A 15,641-nucleotide genomic window follows, 5' to 3' on the forward strand; every position below is an offset into this window, starting at 1 on the left:
ACAACTCTGATGTTTACTAACATTACATTACATAAGGGTGTAACAAAATTATGCATTTCTCTTTCATTTAGTTGACTGAACTGTTTGTATAAACATAGCGTTGGATTGAACTTTGGTCACTTAATACTTAAGCATCATTTGAAAGGCTTTACATTAATTGCTGCAGCTCAAGAAATTTGTAAAGTTAGAGGCCATTCATGCATAACACAGTATTAGTTTGAAAACATGGGAAACAACAGGAAATACGGGCCTTGAAAGTAAGGCAAGTTCAGGGCCGTCCACGGTCTTTTGACCCAACTATTTCGAGAAGAAAAACTGATCCTCGTACTAGAAAATTGGCAAGCGAGGTAGAAGTGTCACACTCTTCCTTAAATAGGCACATATGTGACTTACTTTTTAATATTCATCATATAAAAACGCGAAGAACCGCTATATGGACTATATGGACCTTGAGCTTGTGTCGAGTGGCTTTTATCACCAATAATGTGCCAATTAATTATTAAACAGTATGCATTCAGTTGAAGAAGATGCACTGAAAATCCAAAGGCAAGATGTCCTTAATCAGCTCATGTGTATTGCTTTCAAAAATGAAAATGTAGTAATAGGGCAGGAATATTGAAGCGGCAACATATGACGTTGAAGAACACTTTCTACAATGTCTCAAAAGAAAAGAAAAAAAAGGAGGTGCAGGATAGTGGTGCATGAACTTACACCTCAGCAGGTCCCAATTTAATGAATACTTCTATTAAACAATCCTCTGACATGCGCTTCTAGGAGGTGACGAGTGGATTCACTGAAATCTGTTACGTGGTCAATGGTGTGAAAGGCGGACGAAAGACATTTCTGGTTGGTGCAATTGACCAATGGCAAAAAGTTTTGCTTTAGCGAAATAATGCTTGTCCAAACACCTCCCATCAAACTAAAGAACGAAGTGTGCTGTTAGGTTTGACCAACCAAGTTTAGAAGGATAAACTTGTATGTCTCATACTAGTCCAAAGGTTCCAACTAACGTTAAGATATGAATATTTCTCATTACGAAAATGCCATTAAGTCGACAGGAGCTAAATCTAAACTTCTAGGGGAGGGGGTTGCGAAGAAGTTCCAATATTATTACGTTCTTCAACTCTTTCTTCTTTTTGAATCTGTCTGGAAATGTGAGTGGTCGAGCATCTTCCTGGAGCAAACCTTGCCTCAATATTTTTGACATTAAATCCTATTCTTTCGTAGGAAAGCACCTCAGATAGATTGTATAAGAGCAGTTAGCAAATACGCATGCATTTAGAGTGCCTGTTGTGCTTTAAATTTATTTTGCACTATTTATTCTGCGCGGGTAGAAACCCGCCTTTTTTTACCTTTCCCATGTAGCAAGAGATAGTCGTAAACACTACTAATTCTGCATAAAGTGCACTTCTTGAATTATGTTTGTTTAGTTATTTGTCTCTTTAAATAATAATTTTTAGCCTGACTCTAAAAGCGCAGAACAGGGCTCGCCTCTTGCCATGGGGCAACACATGGTTACTGTTTCGTGGCCCTCAACGAAACTGTTCGCTTATTTTTTGGAGAAGGCGTGTTAAACCGAATCTCCTAACTGAGATACCTCAAAGCTTCGTGCTGTTGTGGATGTATTTAGATTCTCCAAATATACGCAAATATTAAAATTTTTATGGCCGCTTTCCAAAGAAAATCCAGAAAAACTGCAATATATTTTTCAGTGAAATTATAGCTTAATCATGTCATCCGATCTACTTAGGTAATCCCTAAAAAGAAATGTTACATTTGATATTGTGATAAGTTCCACAAAACCAGACAATACCGTTGATTTTATTCGACTTAGATCGCTTGTTTTCATGAACACTAGCCAGTTTCGGATTTTCAGAGGAAGGTAGCAAGTGATTGAAGCCTTGTTATGCTATGAAGAGGCGGAAAGCGCGAGAAGTTTTGCTGTGAAGAAGAAAGACTGCTCGAAAAGTCGGCTTTAAAAATGAGTTTAGTTTACCAGTTGTTTATGAAATACGGCGCGACGAAGTAAATTTTTATAATTAGTTTAGTCTTCATTCTAATCTTCATTTGAAAATGGGCTAGCATATTAAAAAAAAAAAATTAAGAGCAATATACCAATATGGGAAGAATCGGAACGTTTTACGAGGTGCTGGCCGAAACTTTCGATTGCGTCTGATCTTTCAACAGCTAGAACAGTCGATGTGTGTGTTGTAACAATTCCACCCTGCTCTTGAATGCTCGATGACCTCTTAACTGCTCGAGCTGCCCATTTAAGACAAGGTTGTTAACTTTTGTGGAAAAACGTTAATTGACCTACAGTCCTGCACCAACTGCTTCAAGCAGTCCTAAAGCCGGCCTTTGTAGAAGACGAATTCTGTATCCAAAATTGATGGGATTGGTGAGGTAAGTTATTTAGGTCCAGCATACGTCGTGTAATCCGTCCAACTATCTCTTCTAGTAAAGAAAAATGGCTTAACTGCATGTGTCCCTGTCTGTGCTGACCGCGAATCGCAGTCCAGGTTGAGGATATTTGCCGACTCAATTTGGCCGACAAGATCAATATCTTTGTCAAATGATTGATTCATGTCTCTTAAATTTCTTAATGGCTCTCAAAACTTAAAATATTGAGAGATAGATGATGTAAGTCTGATTAAAAGTTGCTTTTACACTGCTTGAAAATTTGGGGATGAAGTTGATTCTGTGTGTGTGCGGTGACATACCAATAAGCAATCGTCATAATTTAATTTATTCACTATTTAATATTCCAGTGATCGAATGTATTGTATTTATAAATTAATATTTACTATGTATGTATATACAATAATAATAATAATAATAGTAATAATAATAATAATAATATGTTAAGATTGGATCCAAGAAAATCTTTCAGTATTTTTAGTAGTCTTCAAAGGCAAAAAGGTTGAGAATAAGTTCGGGTTTAACGTAACCCTTCTTCCAAATCCAAATGGTCTGTTTCATGAAACAAACGAATTATTACTTGTGATTGATAGGTAGAATTAACCAAAAGTAGAATTCATATAAGCCGAACTAACAAAAAAAAATAGATTGGGTAGACCAATCTCACCTGGAGCCATCTCCGAAGCGAAAGATTTGAATGGGAAAGAATTTGGGCGAGTGTGGGGAAATTAGAAGGCGCCAACGCACATTTTAAGTAGGAACACGAATGCTGATTTGTATCTCTAAATTTCTCTTTGGTTAAATAAAAATTACACCTATAAAACAACGCATGGTCGCATACGTGTTCAGTAGTGGAAGATTTGCATCATAAGCTCCTCCCTTACCCTTCCATTAATAAAAATTTCTCCTAGTCTAGTTAAATTGCAGTTGAAGTTTAACTGCTGAAAATTAAAACAACTATGCAGCGATACGGACGTAATAATTCTTATATAAGGGTAACTAACCAAATGAAGACAAACTAAAGGTGAAAAAAAAATTGTTTAAACATAAACTATTAATGTTTCATTAATGGTGGAAACCTAGCCCATTGTGATTTAAAGTTGTAAGCCATCTTTCTGTCATCTATGGGTTCATCGCAGATATCCTTGGTTTTGAAACAGAATTAAAAAGCTGATGCATACAATTTTCAATATCAGTAATTTTATTAAATTTTCTCCCTTATTGATAAGCTGACCAATTTGACTTCCGCTGTAAAAAGTAAACAATGCCTACTTATGTTCAGCTGCCGATTAGGGAGGGTGTCGTGGAAGGAGACGGATAGTTAACATACTTTACTTGAGTTTCTTATACAACCACATTGAATAAAATCTTAGGCTTTGCCTGGAAATCGAACCTCACGTACATTTAGCTTTACGGCCTGTAACCGTTTGTTTACGTGGTAGATTCAGCAGTAAATCTTCTCATCACTATTTTTGGGTAAAAGCGCATGTGAGACAGATTGTTCAACAGGAAAGGACAAGTGTGTATTGTTGCGACGGCCAGTTGAGGTTTAAGTTGATGTACGCCACTCTCCTGAACCTCTTGTTTATCTCACTTTCTGATAATCTGTAGATGACCAGCTAACCGCCTTTTTAGACTCTACCGGTTCTACTGCAGGTGCACCAGTATTTTTATTTGGATTTATTAAGAAAGGTTGGTTAGTACGCATTAGGGTAGCAGACTGTTGAATGAAACTTCCTACCTCCTATATCTTCTTTTTTACTTTTACCACTGTCTGGAGACATCTGGTAAACCTTAATTATTACTTTATAATACTTTTATGCATAATACATTACTTTTATGCGTCTAATGGTGGCCCCTTACTCACTCACTCACTCAAGGGCTATAACGGTCCATGAAGGACCCGAGCCTCAGCCACTACAGCTCTCCACCTCTCTCTATTTCTTGCCGACGTCCTCCATCGCTGATGACCAAGGGCTTCCAAATCTTCCTGCACGTCGGTCAACCATCCTAGTCGAGGCCTACCCCTCGGCCTTTTTCCACCAGGGTGTCCATATAAAGCTTTCCTGGGACCTCTCGTCTCCTCCATTCGGTGCAAATGTCTCAGCCATCGTAGTCTACCAGACTTTATAGCGGCTACTATATCAGGCTCACCGAACAGTTCAACGACTTCTCGATTCGTCCTGATTCTATAGCCATCCTGCGTCCTTACAGGTCCGAAAATCCTTCTTAACACTTTTCTTTCCCACCTGCACAACCTTTGTTCGTCCGCATTATGGGCAAATAATTTTTGGCCACGCGCAAATTTTTGTGGAGGGCTCAATACCGTGTTTTGCAAAGCAGGAGAAGGTTGTTCAAATTTTCCGCATACGTCTCCTATTTTTTATCGTAATTATTACTGTCATTTTATGCAACGTAGTACGCATCGTAGATCAATATTTCTTGATCTTTGTTTTTACATGGACTCTCTGACTCGGTTTTTGTCTGCTAGTATGTAAAATTACTGATATTTGATAGAAATTATTTAAATATTCAAATCTCAGTCTGTCACCATTTCTGTCACCGACTACTACTTGAGTTGTGACCATGCCACACTTATTTTGCAGGAGAAAATTTTATAATTATATAGCGAGTTGAAGAGTGCAGGATTTTTTTTTTTTAATTTAATCCAGAGCCTAGAAATATAAAAACTAAATAGGTATCCAACATTACTAGAAAAATGAGGCGCTCAGCGCAATACTGGCCCAACCCCAATGAAGTACTTACTGGGTATAGTAGATTTGAAAGTTTGATGAAAATCTGAATTTATTTATGGCAGTGAATTTTCAAGTAAATTCCAAAACTTTATCATATATTGCAGTGTATTATCTAGTTTTCACTTATGCATTAAATTGGTACATTAAAACAAACACTTCTTGCTAGTACATATGGGTTGGGCCACTATTGCAATATCCGATTTCAGTTTCCGATTTGGGAAAATATGTGGGATAGGCTTATATTATAATGCTATAAATCCGGTAATCGTATAAGAAGATAATACGTTATATTCTTTATGAATACTTTTCACATCGTATCCACTTCTTTCTTCTTCATCAGAACTTCCCAGTAATAAAGCAGGGTCTTCTGTTGCTGCACTTCTTTTCTTTTAATGTTTCTGTTCTGACCTCCACTTTGATCACTGTACATAAGTTTGCTTGTCTTTACAAATGCCTTTATATAGTGCAAGATGCAAGACCCTATTTCTTGAGGACCCCTTGAAGCCTTCATCCCTGACATACATACAAGCATCCTGGTTATTGAGATTGTGAATCCCTTGACAATATGTCCAGAGCAGTCTTTTATAATAGCATATACCCACAGAGAGCTGGTGTAGGCAAAGTTTTAATTAGATCAAACTCTATAGCTGTAACATCATTTTCTGGTTTGCCTACTTCAGCATCGGCCTTAATTCCAGCTCTGGCGGGCTCAGCTTTTCTTAAATGAAGTTCTTTTTGAACTTTGCAATCCTCTAGTTGCCTTCCAGATGCTGTGATTTTGTCTGTGTCATAACACACTTTCCATGTCATCTGTTGAGTAGACTGCGAAGGTGGGTTGGGCCAGTATGACACTCTAAGAGGCAGTGATTCCTTTCAATGAAATAACACACTTTCCTTGTCATCTTTTGAGTAGACTGAGAAGGATGGTTGGGCCAATTTTACACTCATAGATTAGCATATGGTGAGTGCAAACCTCAAATGGCACTCAATAATTTGTTTCAAGGATTATACTTTGGAACTTAGTCATTTTTGTTTATACATCTAAAATAAACCTAAAATAGCTTATCTATTCACTAACAATAGATTTTTTCACGAAAAAATTAGTTGAAATAAAATTGCTTGTCCTGAATTTACGTTTAAAATTCTATTGCTATATGGCCAAAAATAAGAACAGCATGTACCTATATATTTTGTGTGTGATGCATGATTTTTAATCAAACAGTAATCAAGAAAAAGTTTTAACAATTTGGAGGATCTGGTACATTGGAATGTAATGGCAAGGTAGGCCTGAGAGATGAACAGAGGAATAGTAAACCAAATAAATACACAACAGTTCACTTCATACACAGTTTTTAGCACCTTTGGTTGCCCTAATTAGGTGATTAATATAGAACTGCACCACGCAGTAAACATAATAAATCATAATCTCAACTATAATGTTACAATGTCGCAGTCAAAATAAACATTTAAAAGTATATAGGTAAGTTGTAACAAACTACAAGGTTTTAGAGCATGAAAATTGTGTCATGTTATTAAACAATATCTAACTAATGTTGTAAACTTACAAATTGTAACCTCTAATCTAAGGCTGCCAGAAAATAAAAGTGCGTCAAATTGGGGTGGCCATCTCCAATTTTTTTGTACATCAAGCTCTGTCTGTTTCACCGACAAATTCAATATCATCGTTTGTACCTCAAAATTAACTATCTTGTTATTATTTTTTATTTAAGGCGCGTCAACATCTGAGATAATTGGTGTCCGGAGCTTTACTCAGTGCACTGCCGGTCTCCGGAAGTGTAATCTCGTTACAGACAACTCTGTCCATCACCGCACAGTGAGCTGTTAGTAAGAAGCTCCTAGGAAGAGAAAATCTAAAGGCCAGCAGCTTGAAAGTAACTTAAAAAAGTGGCCATCCAAAATTCACACGTTTCAGTGGACACTAATTTCGGTAAATGTCAAGAATAGGTGCCCGTAGTTGTGGCCTAATTCGAAGTGATTTTGATTCGCTGTTACCATGTAACCCGCTATATTTAAATATAAATATAAAATATTCATTGTTTGTATGATTTTACATTATTTATATTTAAAAGAGGCGGGTTACATTTTAACAGTTAATCAAAATCACTTCGAACTATCACAAGTTTGATTTTTTTTTTTAAATTTTTCGCTTCCACGCCCCCGGTATATATTTTATATCTTGTGAGGGCTTCGCCCCCACACCCCTTCCCATTATGTAGATAACAATCCTTAATTTTATTGCAAAACTGTCCTATGACGGTCCTTCTTGGCAGCTGCTTTTATGGAACTTCATGTTCCAATTGCGTTTGTGTGCACACCAGTTTTCAAATTCAATTTCAAGTTCAGAATTTAAAAACTTTGATCTCACCTTCCTCACTCAGACTGCATGCATGCTTTAAAAAAATCAAAATTGCAGATCAATAACACTCATGGTTAATGAAGTTTCAAAAAAAAAGAAAGACCAAAAAACGCATTGGACAATGGCGTGAACTAATAATAGATTGAAAAGGAAGCAGTAACTGTATTGCGCATGCGCGCTAAAAATAATGAAATGAAAATATACTGTACATTGGCGGGAAGTAGGTCCAAAACAAGAACTGTACTGTACTGCGGATGCACTGAAAATAAACGGGTCACACCTATTCTTGACATTGGCCCTACTCTCTATTTATCGTTTCCATTGCCTAATGTGTTAATATAAGTTTATTAACCTTATTTATTATGCCATAAAATTCTTCCCAACTTAACCGTGAGGGAGTATGTGGTACAATTACATTATCAAAATAATAGCTACCTACTGTAAGGTATCAGGTGAGATGGTACAATGATAGTATCATATAACTCAGCATTATAACTACCCACCGTAAGGTTATGGCATCAAAGTAATAGTAAAATCATGTTAGGTTACAGACGATAACACTGTCAATATCCATACGGTAACGATAATTCTAGATTCCACTTACACATATAACGTAATGTTGCATTATAGTAACCTAACTATATGAAGGTTAACAATTTTTTATCATTTGTGTAAGTTTCTTATGCTGCAATATTCATGTGAGGTTATAGAAGATGGCATAGTAATGTCCATATATTGCGAACCATTGCTGCAATAATCACGTAAGATAACGTTTAAATATCAGTGTAAGATAACGAGGAATGAAGCATCAGTACCTTATCATAACGTTTCATTGTTACTGTAACTGCAACCTCTCAATAAGGTATACTGAGGAAACACAATACTCTGAGCAATAAAGGTTAAAATGCTGCATTTGTAGCATCCTAAATGTAGTTTTAGAATCATAGTGCCCATACTATAAAACTGGAATGATTGAAATGTCAATGTAAGGGCTGACCTTGACATTTTACGACTTATAGTTATATTAAAAACAGCCACACTGTGCGATTATAGAATAATCATCCTTAGTGTAACCTAATAATTCAACAATGTTAGCAACCTTACTGCAGTTACTTCATGGTAGTATAAAAGGTGTAAATTTTTAATTCGACAATATTAGCAACTATAGACATTGCAACATTATGGGTTCAACGAAATTTGAGCAATTTGGTTCCTATGTCATAATGCTGCAAAAGTAATAATCCATTGTGATGGATGACTCACAGAACGGTTATGGAGGTTATCAAAATATTAGTTCCCTTAATAATGCCATAATGCTGTAGAAAAATAAGCCTTACTGTAAAGTTACAGAGGATACAACAACGGACCACATCCTACCTGTAAACCCACATTATTTGGTTTCCTTACAATGGTATTATATAATGGCAACTTTACTGTAATCTTAATTGGATGATGAGTAATGATTTCCCCAATGAAACGTAAATTTTGCAATTACCCAATAATACCAGTATCCCTGCAAGGTTATAAAGAATTATCTAACCTTACTATAATGTTATAATGCTGCAAAATCAAGAGATAAGGTTTAAATATTAATAGTAAGATTTTAAAGAAGGTGAGGCCTACTTCTAATTCTTCTTCTTTTATAATTACATATTTTTTAAAAATTATTGTGTTTCGAGGTACCTTATCAAATCTTGAACGTTAAAACTACCAAACTTGTGACTTTAGTGCCAATAATCGGCTGCAGAGGTCATGAACTATCATGTTTTATAAATAATAATAATTGAAAAGTAGAAAAAAGATACAATTCATATTAAATTTTATTACATTATGTTACCAACAATGGAGAGGCTCCGTCTACTGTCTCCAAGCGTTGGAGACAAAGATAATATAAAGAATTTTCTATATAACTTTAGAAACAGGAAAGAATGTTCAGTCTCTGTAAACTTTTAATATGAAAAAAGATGATTCACATAAATGTGTGGTAGATACAATATACGCTACATTTCAACATTGGTATACTTTTCCCGATTGAAAAAACGTCCTCAAATAGATCACTTTGTAGAGATAAATACCGGAAAACATAGAAATTATTTAAAAAATCAAAAATCTGGTAAAATGAAGAAATAACTCTATCTTACTATTCTTAAAGTTCTAGCACGCAAATTTTCTTCGAATTCCGAATTTTATAGTCATATTTAATTTTTACCACTTTGAGAGATATCCACCCACCCCCTGTCAATAAAATTTCCGGGAAAAATCCTGTAAAAGATGTATTTTTAATTTTTTATTTTTTTTATGATTTAAGGCGCGTCAACATCTAAGGTTATTGGCGCCCGGAGCTTTTTTCAGTGCACTGCCGGCCTCCGGACAGTGTTCTCTCGTTACAGACAACACTGTCCATCACCGGACAGTGAGCTGTAAGAAGCTCCTAGGAAGAGAAAATCTAAGGGTCAGCAGCTGGATTCGAACCCGGGACCTCCGCGTGGGAGTCCAGTATGTGTATTTTTAATGTTTTTTTTTTAAATTTATACAAAGTTTAAATAAAGTCACATGAGCCGTTTACGAGAAAATCTTTAAATACAGAAAATTCTATTCGGTCTAGTGGTACTTCCGGCCAAACAATTATTATATTTGGAAATTCAGTCAAACAGATGATTCTTATTAATATGGCGAGAGAGTAATAGTGGGGGTTGAGCTGTGGGAGGGGCTGTGTACGGTTCACTTGAGGCGCGTTACGACGCAGTTTTCCTTCTTGTGCCAAGCTGTAGATAACGGCGCAGGGCTCGTAATAGAGTGTTAGTGATCGTCTCGCTTATGTCGCACTGGTATGTCCAATGGCTGCTGCTTCTCGTCTATGATAGGGGATTCGTCAACTTGATAGTACGGTGTCGGATTAGACACGTGGGAGGCACGTAGAGGTGTTGTGGTGTCGTTAATGGCTGGAATTTCATAGCTGTCGTGGCCGACGCAAGGGGTCATCATTGTGAGGGACGAACTTTGCTATCTTCGCCTTACACCGTTTGTTCTGGGCGTGTGGGCAATCCACATGTATTCTCCTGGAGCATACTTCAGATAGGCTCGTCGCTTCTTATCAGCGTACTGCTTCTATCGGTCTTGAGTAGCCTCATGGTTTTCCTGTGCTTTATTGTAAAGTCCTCCATGCGTGTTCTCAGCCATAAAGTTTCTGATATGATGATCTCGCGAAGGTCGTGCTAGCTTCGGAGTTCTTAGTTATCAATAGCAAGCGTCCCTTTCGTATTCTAGCACTAATCGCCTAGGTCTTTAGACGGGAAACTTCATATCGCTGGCAGGTAGATTTTACGTAGTTTGGCGATTAGATATTAGGTCTTCTGTTATAGTCACCTGTGCTAGTGATCAAGGGACTGCCCTCGATGTAGCCTTTGAATTTGAAAACTGCCCATTTTAGGGTGAGGTCTTTTAGTTTGGTGATAGGCAGTTCCTTTCATCAGGCGTATTTTTTTTGGTACGTGCCCTATACCCAATTTTCCTACTTTCACTCAAGTTTTTTCTTGAGTTGAATGAAGTCTGGGATGAAGCGAAGATCCCAAGAGTAAGGTTGCAATAAGCTCTTTAGTTGCTTCAAATCTTTCGGCTCTAGCATCTAGCAGCTATTTTTTCGGGATCTAGTGCGAATCCTCACGGGGTTATTAAATGTCCCAGCTATTTAACTTGACTAGAAAAGAAATCACATTAGGTCGCTTTATTTTTAGCTTATACTTCTCCAGCTTTCGGAATTTTTCTCGGTGTCCTTCTTTGGCTTTTCGAACGTAGAAGATAATAGTATCAAGTTGTCCAGATAGATGAGCAACGTAAGATGGCTGAGTTCTGTGCTAAATTTTCCCATAAGACCCTGCAATTTAGCAAGAGTGTATCGTAACTCGAATGGCACAAGACCAGGCAAATGTCATTAAGTCTTCTTCTCCTACTTTTCTCCCATTTCTTCCTTTATAAGGCCTACAGAAAGTAGGTATGGTTTGATGGATAGCGTTATTAGGCCAGGAAGAAATTATTAAAGCTTTTGAAGTCATTTGGTAAAACCAATTCATTTAAATAATTGCTGTTCAGTCTTTCACAATTAGTTTTTTAAAAAAACGTTACGGTGGAGCAGTTAAACGCAATCAAAGATTAGAATCATTTTGGCAATTAGTTATCAGTTTTAACAGAAAGGATTTTGTTTGTAGTATCGATATTTCATTTCAGCCCGGGTAACACATTTTAATAAGTAATGAAATCCCCAAACTGAAGTGCTTTTATTCTGTACGCGAAGCAGGGCTCCACGGTAGCTGAACGGTTAGAGGCGAGACCAGTAAAGCTAATATGTATTGTGGTACTGGGTTCGATTCCCGGTCTTAGGCCTTGGATTTTATTTAATGGTTAATAAAAGAAATTTACAGTAAAGTCTGTTTGCTAATCGCCTCCGTCCACGAAACCTAATTGGTAGTTGGACGTTAAGCCCCGCCTGAAAAAATAGGCGATTACTTTACTTTACTTTTTATTCTGTACACTGAACCTCTTATTTTTAGTTCTTACATAAATCTCCTTAATAAAAACTTACAGTTTAAAAAGTTAAGTATAAGGGTTGATTAAACGCCAAAAGGTACACAAATCAGCAAGTACCCAACATTTCATTCAAGCTTAGTTGATATAATTTAAGTAATTTTGCTGCATTAACTTTTCCTTCACATTTTTTAGAATTTATTAGATGTCACAGACCCTTATGCTGGCCAGTTCGTTCATAATATTATTTGGTTATAATTATGATTAAATGTATATTATATCTTCGTTTTTAAATAGGTACTTTATTTTAACTCTATTCCAAATTATTCTTCTGATTTATCTTTAATATGCCCTTTATTCTGAAGTTGTCACATCTTATACATGCATGTTAAAGTAGAAAAAGACAAAGTTAGAGTCGGCTACTGTTTAAATTTGAATCACGGAGGATTTAAAACAATATTTCAGACTTGAATTCGTCTTACCGAAATATTCGTGAGCACAAATAACACACAGTTAATAACAAGTAGATTATTCAACAGCAATTATTCATTTCTCAATTGTAATTTAATTTTACTTACAGTAAAATACTGGAATAATTAGCTGTCCTAAAAGTATGCAATACTTATTTATTTTATATTACATAACATATATATAACATTGTGAGAAGAACAGCTACATTGAGAGTGTGATTGAAGAAAACTATATTATTTGCGATAAAGCCAGATAATTATTACCTATTATTATAAACGTTTGACTACTACATAAAGTAACAATTACTTTAATCGAAGAATAAACTTAAACAGACGATTTTTATTAAAAATAAAATAATCGAAATCATTGATGTATGTTGGTGTAAGCATTTTTTTAAAAAAGTTTTTAAATTTTGCAGCTTCGTAATTTTTTTTATTTTTTATAACGTTTTCTTTTTAACCTGTAATAATTAGTTTGATTATTATAGATTAATAGATATTACAGTCAATCTACAGTGCTACTTGAACAAATTTTTTGTAGATGAAAATGGCCAGCATAAGGGTCTGTGACATCTAATAAATTCTAAAAAATGTGAAGGAAAAGTTAATGCAGCAAAATTACTTAAATTATATCAACTAAGCTTGAATGAAATGTTGGGTACTTGCTGATTTGTGTACCTTTTGGCGTTTAATCAACCCTTATACTTAACTTTTTAAACTGTAAGTTTTTATTAAGGAGATTTTTGTACCTTTTAGATAGATTTTCATTTTTGTCTATTTTGCTAAGTTACATATCTGCTTTACTGTTTTTTTTAAATTTGGAATAAGCAATTCTATCATTATAACCTGATAAGGTGTTAAGTCGGAACCGTAACTACCACTGGAGAGATCTTTTTAAAGAATGATTATAGTTGCGGTCCCCAAACCATCCTCAATAACAATTTTTTTGAGAAAGCCTTTTTATATAAAATAGGAAGGTATTTGTACGTAAAAAGCAAATTGAAACTGCGATTTCAGACCTTCCTTTTAAGAGGAGTAAGAAAAATAAACGGGCGATTACAGTACTTCTCCCTAAAAGGCAAAGAGGCAAAGATTTTGAATCGAACGACAATTCATTAATGTAAATAGGTTCACCCATTGATAATTTTAACGATTTCAGTACTTCCTCTTAGTAGGTGTAAGAGCATGATGGCACTTCACAGCTATGTAGAGGAGCTTTAATCACTTCTTCGTGCTAAATTTTATCAAAATCGGACAAAGCGTTATAGAAATATTGGTAATAATAGTTTTAGAAACGGCCTTACTTGGGTGGGGCAAACTCCCCTCCATATGAGGCGTAGCGACGAGACTTTTAAAGTGCAAATCTGTACAAAATTTCGATTCGAATGACACTTCATTCATGAAAATCAGTTCACTTGTCGATAATTTGAAACGATTGCTATACTTCCCCTTAACTAGTGTAAGAGCAGATCGCCGCTTTAATGTTACGTAGGGGAGCCCTAACTCTATCATCCTACCAAATTTTATCAAAATCGGGCTAAGATTTACAGAGTAATTATAATTAGTAATAATAATTTTGAAGGGGGCCTTACATAAAGGGGGCTAACTCCTCTCTAATTCGGTGTACAGCGTCGAGACCCCCAAAAGGCACATCTACATAAAATTCCGAATCGAATGTCACCTCATTCATGAAAATCGGTTCTCGCGTTTAGGCGCTACGTAGTTTACAAAAAAGGTAACAACAACAACAACAAGAAGAAGAAGAACAACAACAATTTCTGAAAATGCCGTTTTTGCTCATTTTCGGCAACTTTTTTCTCGAAATCTATTAGGTCTGGGGGGTTGCAAAAAAATTACAGTTATAAAGGAGGGTTTGCCCTATATTTTAAAGAAAATTTGGGAATTTTATCTTTTATAGAAAAAGAGAAAAAAATTGTCAAAGTTGGGTGTTTTTCAACGTTACGCTTTTTCCTGCACTTTTTGACGATCAATCCTTATACAACTGTCCTACCGGACAGTTTTAATGAACCAATCACCTTTGGGGAACTAACCACAGTATTGAGTTCACTGAAAAACGATAAAGTGCTGGGTTTAGTTCATAAATTATGGAGAGTTTGAGAAAAAAAAAATAGAGGTTTCTCTTCATTTATAATGTTGGTCTTAACTTCGCTGTTATTTCCCAACTTTTTAAAATTGGAAAAATTAATGTTTACTATTAAACCTACCGAGGTATTTCTTATGTAAATTTTACTACTGAGATTTTTTCTGGTCATCTCCTTCGACTACTCAAAACTTTTGATGAGCTAACCAACATAATTAATCTAAGATTGCTTCGGAAGAATAGTAAAGCAAACTGTTAATTTTCGGCAACATTTTTATCGAAATCTAATTGATCTGTGCTGTTGCAAAAAATTGCACTTATAAACGAGGATATACCCTTTATTTCAAAGAAAATTTGGAAATTGTATCTTTTATAAAAGAAAGAGGATAAAATTTGAGTTTTTTTTTTTTTTAACGTTACCTTTTTCATGCAGTTTTTGTCAATCAGCCATTATACAACCATTATACAAGTTTCAGTACAGCTCCCTTTTATTTACTTAAAAAAAAGATTTTTTGATTCAGGAATCAGACTTTGTATCAACATCATTGTGCTTCTCATGTATGCGATAATATTGAGTTGCTGGCTAATAGTATTTATAATTTGTAAAGAAATATTAATGCTTTTTCAACGTATTATGCCATTTGAAAGCTCACAGTAAACCTGTCTGAATCGAAGGTGTTGGTCTTTAGGGAGGTGGAAAGAAAGGTAGTCCTTTAAAGAAACTCCTATTAATTGTGTATACGAGTACAAATACTTATGTGTAACCTTTACCTCCAAATTGTTAACAAATTTGCAGTATTAGAATAAGGTCAGATTTTATATCAAGCCACAGAATGTTCAACTAAATATTGCTTAAAGAGTATGTTTTCCGTCTGACTGCCACCGTAACTTCGAGTTAAGTAATAAATTGTTGAAGTATTCATAGCATTCCTTGCATTTGTTAATGAATAATCTATTGTTAAGCGCATTAGACTTAATTTGGTTAACTGTTGCAACGA

At 35.4% G+C, this 15,641-nt stretch overlaps 1 protein-coding gene across 9 annotated transcripts in view; it reads left to right on the forward strand.

Moving 5' to 3' along the window:
* The window catches only part of LOC141459341 (multiple PDZ domain protein-like), a 111,695-nt gene that overhangs the window by 53,119 nt on the left and 42,935 nt on the right, over positions 1-15,641 (forward strand). The gene's annotated exons all lie outside the window — the stretch shown is intronic.

Source organism: Rhodnius prolixus, unplaced genomic scaffold, assembly GCF_049639745.1.
Source record: "Rhodnius prolixus isolate KJV_2025 unplaced genomic scaffold, Rpr scaffold_11, whole genome shotgun sequence".
NCBI classification, from domain to species: Eukaryota; Metazoa; Arthropoda; class Insecta; order Hemiptera; family Reduviidae; genus Rhodnius; species Rhodnius prolixus.